This window comes from Xyrauchen texanus, chromosome 45, assembly GCF_025860055.1.
Source record: "Xyrauchen texanus isolate HMW12.3.18 chromosome 45, RBS_HiC_50CHRs, whole genome shotgun sequence".
Lineage (NCBI taxonomy): Eukaryota > Metazoa > Chordata > Actinopteri > Cypriniformes > Catostomidae > Xyrauchen > Xyrauchen texanus.
The window spans coordinates 3,661,261-3,670,216 of NC_068320.1; positions in this window are offsets into that span (position 1 = coordinate 3,661,261).

An 8,956-nucleotide genomic window follows, 5' to 3' on the forward strand; every position below is an offset into this window, starting at 1 on the left:
TTTGACTTTGCATTGCAATGCTTCCTCAGTGACATTGGTGAAAAAACATGTTTTATTGAAAACGAATTGAGATTTCATGAACAAGCCCTCTAAACAGCTTTCTGAGTTTAAAAGTTACTTTGTGGCTTTTGAGAGCTTTTTCATGAATTTTGCACAGTTCTGTGCTAACTTCAGTTTCTTCACTGAAAATGACTGTTTAGCTCTCATAATGCATACAAACCTGCTGCTGATGCGTTTTGACTTTCCTTTGCATTGCAATGCTTCCTGTTCATGACATTAATGAAAAGTCATGTTTTATTGAAAAACGAAGTGAGATTTCATGAACAAGCACTCTAACAGCTTTCTGAGTTTAAAAGTTACTTTGTGGCTTTTGAGAGCTTTTTCATGAATTTTGCACAGTTCTGTGCTAACTTCAGTTTCTTCACTGAAAATGACTGTTTAGCTCTCATAATGCATACAAACATGCTGCTGATGCATTTTGACGTTCCTTTGCATTGCAATGCTTCCTGTTCATGACATTAATGAAAAGTCATGTTTTATTGAAAAACGAAGTGAGATTTCATGAACAAGCACTCTAAACAGCTTTCTGAGTTTAAAAGTTACTTTGTGGCTTTTTAGAGCTTTTTCATGAATTTTGCACAGTTCTTTGCAAACTTCAGTTTCTTCACTTAAAATGACTGTTTAGCTCTCATAATGCATACAAACATGCTGCTGATGCATTTTGACTTTGCATTGCAATGCTTCCTCAGTGACATTGGTGAAAAAACATGTTTTATTGAAAACGAATTGAGATTTCATGAACAAGACCTCTAAACAGCTTTCTGAGTTTAAAAGTTACTTTGTGGCTTTTGAGAGCTTTTTCATGAATTTTGCACAGTTCTGTGCTAACTTCAGTTTCTTCACTGAAAATGACTGTTTAGCTCTCATAATGCATACAAACCTGCTGCTGATGCATTTTGACTTTCCTTTGCATTGCAATGCTTCCTTCTAGTGACATTGGTGAAAAAACATGTTTTATTGAACAACGAAGTGAGATTTCATGAACAAGCACTCTAAACAGCTTTCTGAGTTTAAAAGTTACTTTGTGGCTTTTGAGAGCTTTTTCATGAATTTTGCACAGTTCTGTGCTAACTTCAGTTTCTTCACTGAAAATGACTGTTTAGCTCTCATAATGCATACAAACATGCTGCTGATGGATTTTGACTTTCCTTTGCTTTGCAATGCTTCCTGTTCATGACATTAATGAAAAGTCATGTTTTATTGAAAAATGAAGTGAGATTTCATGAACAAGCACTCTAAACAGCTTTCTGAGTTTAAAAGTTACTTTGTGGCTTTTGAGAGCTTTTTCATGAATTTTGCACAGTTCTGTGCAAACTTCAGTTTCTTCACTTAAAATGACTGTTTAGCTCTCATAATGCATACAAACATGCTGCTGATGCATTTTGACTTTGCATTGCAATGCTTCCTCAGTGACATTGGTGAAAAAACATGTTTTATTGAAAACGAATTGAGATTTCATGAACAAGCCCTCTAAACAGCTTTCTGAGTTTAAAAGTTACTTTGTGGCTTTTGAGAGCTTTTTCATGAATTTTGCGCAGTTCTGTGCTAACTTCAGTTTCTTCACTGAAAATGACTGTTTAGCTCTCATAATGCATACAAACCTGCTGCTGATGCATTTTGACTTTCCTTTGCATTGCAATGCTTCCTTCTAGTGACATTGGTGAAAAAACATGTTTTATTGAACAACGAAGTGAGATTTCATGAACAAGCACTCTAAACAGCTTTCTGAGTTTAAAAGTTACTTTGTGGCTTTTGAGAGCTTTTTCATGAATTTTGCACAGTTCTGTGCTAACTTCAGTTTCTTCACTGAAAATGACTGTTTAGCTCTCATAATGCATACAAACATGCTGCTGATGCATTTTGACTTTCCTTTGCTTTGCAATGCTTCCTGTTCATGACATTAATGAAAAGTCATGTTTTATTGAAAAATGAAGTGAGATTTCATGAACAAGCACTCTAAACAGCTTTCTGAGTTTAAAAGTTACTTTGTGGCTTTTGAGAGCTTTTTCATGAATTTTGCACAGTTCTGTGCTAACTTCAGTTTCTTCACTGAAAATGACTGTTTAGCTCTCATAATGCATACAAACCTGCTGCTGATGCTATTTGACTTTCCTTTGCATTGCAATGCTTCCTTCTAGTGACATTGGTGAAAAGTCATGTTTTATTGAACAACGAAGTGATATTTCATGAACAAGCACTCTAAACAGCTTTCTGAGTTTAAAAGTTACTTTGTGGCTTTTGAGAGCTTTTTCATGAATTTTGCACAGTTCTGTGCTAACTTCAGTTTCTTCACTGAAAATGACTGTTTAGCTCTCATAATGCATACAAACATGCTGCTGATGCATTTTGACTTTCCTTTGCATTGCAATGCTTCCTGTTCATGACATTAATGAAAAGTCATGTTTTATTGAAAAACGAAGTGAGATTTCATGAACAAGCACTCTAAACAGCTTTCTGAGTTTAAAAGTTACTTTGTGGCTTTTGAGAACTTTTTTATGAATTTTGCACAGTTCTGTGCTAACTTCAGTTTCTTCACTGAAAATGACTGTTTAGCTCTCATAATGCATACAAACATGCTGCTGATGCATTTTGACTTTCCTTTGCATTGCAATGCTTCCTTCTAGTGACATTTGTGAAAAGTCATGTTTTATTGAAAAATAAGTTGTAAATATAGCTGCAAGCAGCAATGCGGATTCCTCCTCAAAATGGCAAATCATTTCAAATTGATCAGTAGAGGGTTGGGGTTAAATCCTCTCAATGGATGAATCCAAAAAACATGTATTTCTGTCTGAATCCTAAACGAAACATTTTCAGTCTACAGGAAAATCCATCATACCTTATGGATCCTTGAGGCGTTTTTGTTCCCAATGAGAAATGAGGCATGTACACCAAGATTCAAAAGAATTGGTTAAATGGCGTGGAAATGGTATCACTTTGAAAATATTTTTTGGGGCGTGGCCTGTAGCGCCTCCTATGGGCAAATGTGGGTCATTCTTGGTTTGTGGGTTCCTGTTGGCCTGTAGTATCAATGTACATAATTAGAAAATATTTGACCAGAAAATGGAACTTTTGGGAATTACCTGTAGCGCCCCTAGGGGTGAATGTTGGCCATTCTTGGTTTGAGGGTTCCTGTTGACCTTTAGTATCAATGTACCAAATTAGAACATTTTTGACCATAAAATGGGAATTTCGACGTGGCCTCTAGTGTCCCCTAGAGGCTGAATGTTGGCCATTCTTTGTTTGTGGGTTCCTGTTGGCCAGTAGTATCAATGTACCATATTAGAAAATTTTTGACCAGAAAACTAAATTTTGGGAGTGGCCTGTAAGCCCCCTAATGGCTGAATGTGGGCCATACTTGGTTTGTGGGTTCCTGTTGGCCTGCAGTATCAATGTACCAAATTATAACTTTTTGACCAGAAAATGGGAATTTCGGCTTGGCCTCTAGCGCCACCTAGTGGTGAATGTCGGTCATTCTTGGTTTTGGATTCCTTTTGGCCTGTACTATTAATGTACCAAATTAGAACATTTTTGACCAGAAAATGGGAATTTCGGCATGGCCTGTAGTGCCCCCTAGGGGCTGAATGTTGGCCATTCTTGGTTTGAGGGTTCCTGTTGACCTGCAGTATCAATGTACCAAATTAGAACGTTTTTGACCAGAAAGCGAAATTTTGGAGTAGCCTGTAGCGCCCCTAAGGGCTGAATGTGGGCCACACTTGGTATGTGGGTTCCTGTTGGCCTGTAGTATCAAAGTACCAAATTAGAAAATTTTTGACCAGAAAATGGGAATTTTGGCTTGTCCTGTAGTGCCCCCTAGTGGCTGAATGTCGGTCATTCTTGGTTTGTGGATTCCTGTTGGCCTGTACTATTCTTGTACCGAATTAGAACATTTTTGACCAGAAAATGGGAATTTTGGCTTGTCCTGTAGTGCCCCTAGTGGTGTATGTCGGTCATTCTTGGTTTGTGGATTCCTGTTGGCCTGTACTATTAATTTACCAAATTAGAACATTTTTGACCAGAAAATGGGAATTTTGGCATGGCCATTCTTTGCACAGTACTTCAGAGTGATGTCATCTTTAAGCATGTTAGGTTTGAAAAACCATCAGTCAAAATTAAATTTGATTTATTGACACGTATATATTGTTAAAATTTGGACATTTACATAAACACGCCCCTTTCAGCCATTTTGTATCGTATTCATTTTTCCTAAGTAACGTTTTCAAGGATGTCCATTCTACACATGTGTACCAAATTTCAAGTCAATTGGAGCTACGGTTCAGGAGAAGAAGAGTTTTGTAGGTTTTCGCAAATTTTCAACGTCACGGGAAAATCCATCATGGCGGAAGTTATGGGTTCTTGAGGCTTTTTTGTTCCCCATGAGGAATGAGGCATGTACACCAAATTTCAGAAGATTTGGACAAATGGCGTGGAAATTGTATCACTTTGAATTTTGTTTTTTGGGCGTGGCCTGTAGCGCCACCTATGGGCGAATGTGGGCCATTCTTGGTTTGGGGGTACCCGTTGGCATGGAGTATCAATGTGCCAATTTAGAAAATTTTTGACCAGTGACTTTTTGAGCTATTGGGGCTCAAGGAGAAGAAGAAGAATAATAATAATAATAAATATAGCTGCAAGCAGCAATGCGGATTCCTCCTCAAAATGGCAAATCATTTAAAATTGATCAGTAGATGGTTGGGGATAAACCCTCCCAATTAAGGAATTCAAAAAAACATGTCTTCGTCTGATTCCTAAACAAAACATTTTCAATGTACAGGAAAATCCATACCGGACCTTATGGATCTTTGAGGCTTTTTTGTTCCCAATGAGAAATGTGGCATGTACACCAAGTTTCAGAAGAATTGGACAAATGGGGTGGATATTATATCATTTTGAAAAAAAAAATTTGGGGCGTGGCCTGTAGCGCCACCTATGGGCAAATGTTGGTCATTCTTGGTTTGTGGGTTCCTGTTGGCCTGTAGTATAAATGTACAAAATTAGAAAATATTTGACCAGAAAATGGGAATTTTGGAGTGGCCTGTAGCGCCCCTAGGGGCTGAATGTGGGCCTTTCTTGGTTTGTGGGTTCCTGTCGGCCTGTAGAATCAATACACCAAATTAGAAAATGTTTGACCAGAAAATGGGATTTTTGGAATTACCTGTAGCGCTCTCTAATGTCGAATGTTGGCCATTCGTGGTTTGTGGGTTCCTGTTGGCATGTAGTATCAGTGTACCAAATTAGAACATTTTTGACCAGAAAATGGGAATTTTGGCATGGCCTGTAGCACCCCCTAGGGGTGAATGTTGTCCATTCTTGGTTTGTGGGTTCCTGTCTGCCTGTAGTATCAATGTACCAAATTAAAAAAAAATTTGACCAGAAAACGGGAATTTTGGCGTGGCCTTTAGCGCCCCCTAGTGGCGAATGTCGGCCATTCTTTGCGCAGTACTTCAGAGTGATGTCATCTTGAAGCATGTTAGGTTTGAAAAACCATCAGTCAAAATTACATTTGATTTATTGACAGGTATATATTGTTAAAATTTGGACATTTACATAAACACGCCCCTTTCAGACATTTTGTATCACATTCATTTTTCCTAAGTAATGTTTTCAAGGATGTCCATTCTACAAATGTGTACCAAATTTCAAGTCAATTGGAGCTACGGTTCAGGAGAAGAAGAGTATTTTTAGGTTTTCGCAAATTTTCAACGTGACGGGAAAATCCATCATGGTGAAAGTTATGGGTCCTTAAGGCTTTTTGTTCCCCATGAGGAATGAGGCATGTACACCAAGTTTCAGAAGATTTAGACAAATGGCGTGGAAATTGTATCACTTTGAATGAAAAATCACTTTGAAAATCTCTACTTTCACTTTCACTTCTCTCTTAAGATTTTTTTTTCTGTTTTTTTTGTGTGATTTACATAAGCATATCACAAGCAAGTTTATTTGAAAGACTATCTAGGCACATAATAACACTGTATAGCTGTGACTGTTTATAACTATTTCAAAATGTAGCCTACAAGCTCACACTTTAAATGGTCAGTGCTTTGATTTTTAAATCATTAAAATAGCAACAGATCCAGTGAAAAAAATGGAGTGATTGTGTTTACATGCCATTCAAAAACGTGGCATTTTACAAGGTAAGAGAGAAATAAAAAAACTTAAAATAATACCATTTGTACTTCTCAATTACTTGGGAATGTCTATGTTCAGGACCTAAGGCTAAATTGTTACTGTCTCTTTAAGAGGCTTTTATCGCATGATACGATACTTACGGCACAGTTCAGTTTAATCTTTTGAGAACTGAGAAGTATCATTATTTTCGTTTTGTGCCATGCTTGTTGCATTTGTATTCATTGTGAGATGATAAAATACAGACTGCGTGAATGGTTGATTTTGTTCACTTGAATTTTGTGACGTGTTTCAGAAAAATAATCGCGAAGACAGAGACTGAGCACCCTGTTTATTTATTTTACAAAAGCACAAGGTTTTGTTGTTATTGTAAGTGCACACAAATAAAAGTACACATTTCATAGTTCGTAATGATGTCTTGCATGTTTCTGTATGGGCAAAAATGACGCAGTATTTTGTTTAAGTTGTTTCCGCTGTTTCGAGAGAAAAATATAGCAGGACGTCATCTGGAATAATGCCAGAATAAAATATAATTATTCCAGATTTCTTTCTCAACTGTTTGTTCACTTGAGACATAACAGACTCCTCAATATATCATGTATTTTGACACTCTGTTGTATGAAATTGTCCGCTCAGACGCAAGCAGCAGCGAAAGACATCGGAGTGCGTGAGTTAGACGCGACGCTGCTCGCTGTGTCACACAAACAGCTCGCAAACATGTATTTGAGTTGTTTTCACATTTGTTGAGTTGAATAGTGTAAAATCGCTTGAATGTTCAAACAGGCAAACATTGTATACAACCGACAAACCTTCATGATGATGCGAGCAAAAATGATCTCGCCTCATGGGTTTAGCGTGTTGTCAGAGACAATTAAACAACATAATTCTCGGAAGTTTTGATAATGCTAGGATTGATCAGCCCATCCCTACTTTCTTTAGACATATGTTTCATGTTTGTGTAAGTTTTTGTGACGTGTTTCAGAAAGATATTCAGCTTAGACAAAGAGCACACGGTTTATTTTCTTTATTTTACAACAAATAAAAGTACAACTTTCATAGTTTGTGACGATGTATTAAATGTATCTGTATGTGCAAAAATAACGCAGTATTTTGTTTAAGCTGTTAACGCTGTTTCGAGAGAAAAATCTTAACAGGACACCACAGCGGCATCCGTGTTGTTCACAATAATTCATAATTAAATATATTGATACCCAATTTCTTTATCAACTGTTTGTTCACTTGATACATAACAGACACCCCAATATATCATGTATTTTGGTGTATGAAATTGTCCGTTCAAACGCATGAAGCTGTGAAAGCGTAACTCTCATCGGCGCAGCGAAGCGTTAGTCGCGACGCTGCTCGCTCGCTGTGTCACACAAACTGCTCGAAAACATTTATTTGAGTTGTTTTGCCTTTGTTGAGTTGAATAGTGTAAAATCGCTTGAATGTTCAAGCAGGCAACCATTGTACACAACCAACAAACCTTCCGTGAAGATGCGAGCAAAAATGATCTCGCCTCGAGGATTGCGTGTTGTCAGAGACAATTAAACAACATCATACTCGGAAGTTTTGATACGCTAACGCTGTCTCGAGTAGAGAAAAATCTAACAGGACATCACAGCGGCATCACTAGACCCTTCAATAATTCATAATTCAATATATTGATACCCGATTTCTTTATCAACTGTTTGTTCACTTGAGATATAGCAGACACCCCAATATATCATGTATTTTGGTTTATGAAATTGTCCGTTGAAACGCAAGAAGGGAAAGCGTAACTCTCATCGGCGCACGAATGTTAGACGCTGACGCTGCTCGCTCGCTGTGTCACACAAACTGCTCGAAAACATTTATTTGAGTTGTTTTGCCTTTGTTGAGTTGAATAGTGTAAAATCGCTTGAATGTTCAAACTGGAAAGCATTAAGACACACAATTGATTTGACATACCTCCATGCAGACGCAAAATGTCTTCTGTAGTCTAAGTCTGGAGCTCCACCCACTAGGAGACCGAAATGCTTCATTAGAGAGATTGCTACAGAAGAGCTGCATGTGGTAGACAGAGTTACTCCAGTAGAGGGAGCCTCTTTGCTCAGCCAATGTAAGTGAATGGGATTTTACATGTGGACCATATTTGTCCAGTAGAGGGAGCACTTTTGCTCAGCCATTGTAAATCAATGGGATTTTAAAAATTTTTGATCATCTTTTGTGTGTACATTTACATAAACACGTCCATTTCAGCCATTTTGTATTGTATTCATTTTTGCTAAGTAACGTTTGGAAAGACATACATACTACACACGTGTGCCAAATTCCAAGTCAATTGGAGCTGAGGTTCAGGAGAAGAAGAGTTTTGTAGGTTTTCCAAAATTTTCACTGTACAGGAAAATCCATAATGGCAGAAGTATGGGTCCTTGAGGCTTTTTGTTCCCCATGAGAAATGAGGCATGTTTACAAAGTTTCAGAAGATTTGGACAAATGGGGTGGAAATTATATCACTTTGAATTTTTGTTTTTTGGGCGTGGCCTGTAGCGCCACCTATGGGCGAATGTTGACCATTCTTGGTTTGGGGGTACCCGTTGGCATGGAGTATCAATGTGCCAATTTAGAAAATTTTTGACCAGTGACTTTTTGAGCTATTGGGGCTCAAGGAGAAGAATAATAATAATAATAATAATAATAATAATAATAATAATAATAAAACCATCAATTACAATAGATTCCTCCTACGGAGGAATCTAATAATAATAATAATAATAATAATAATAATAAT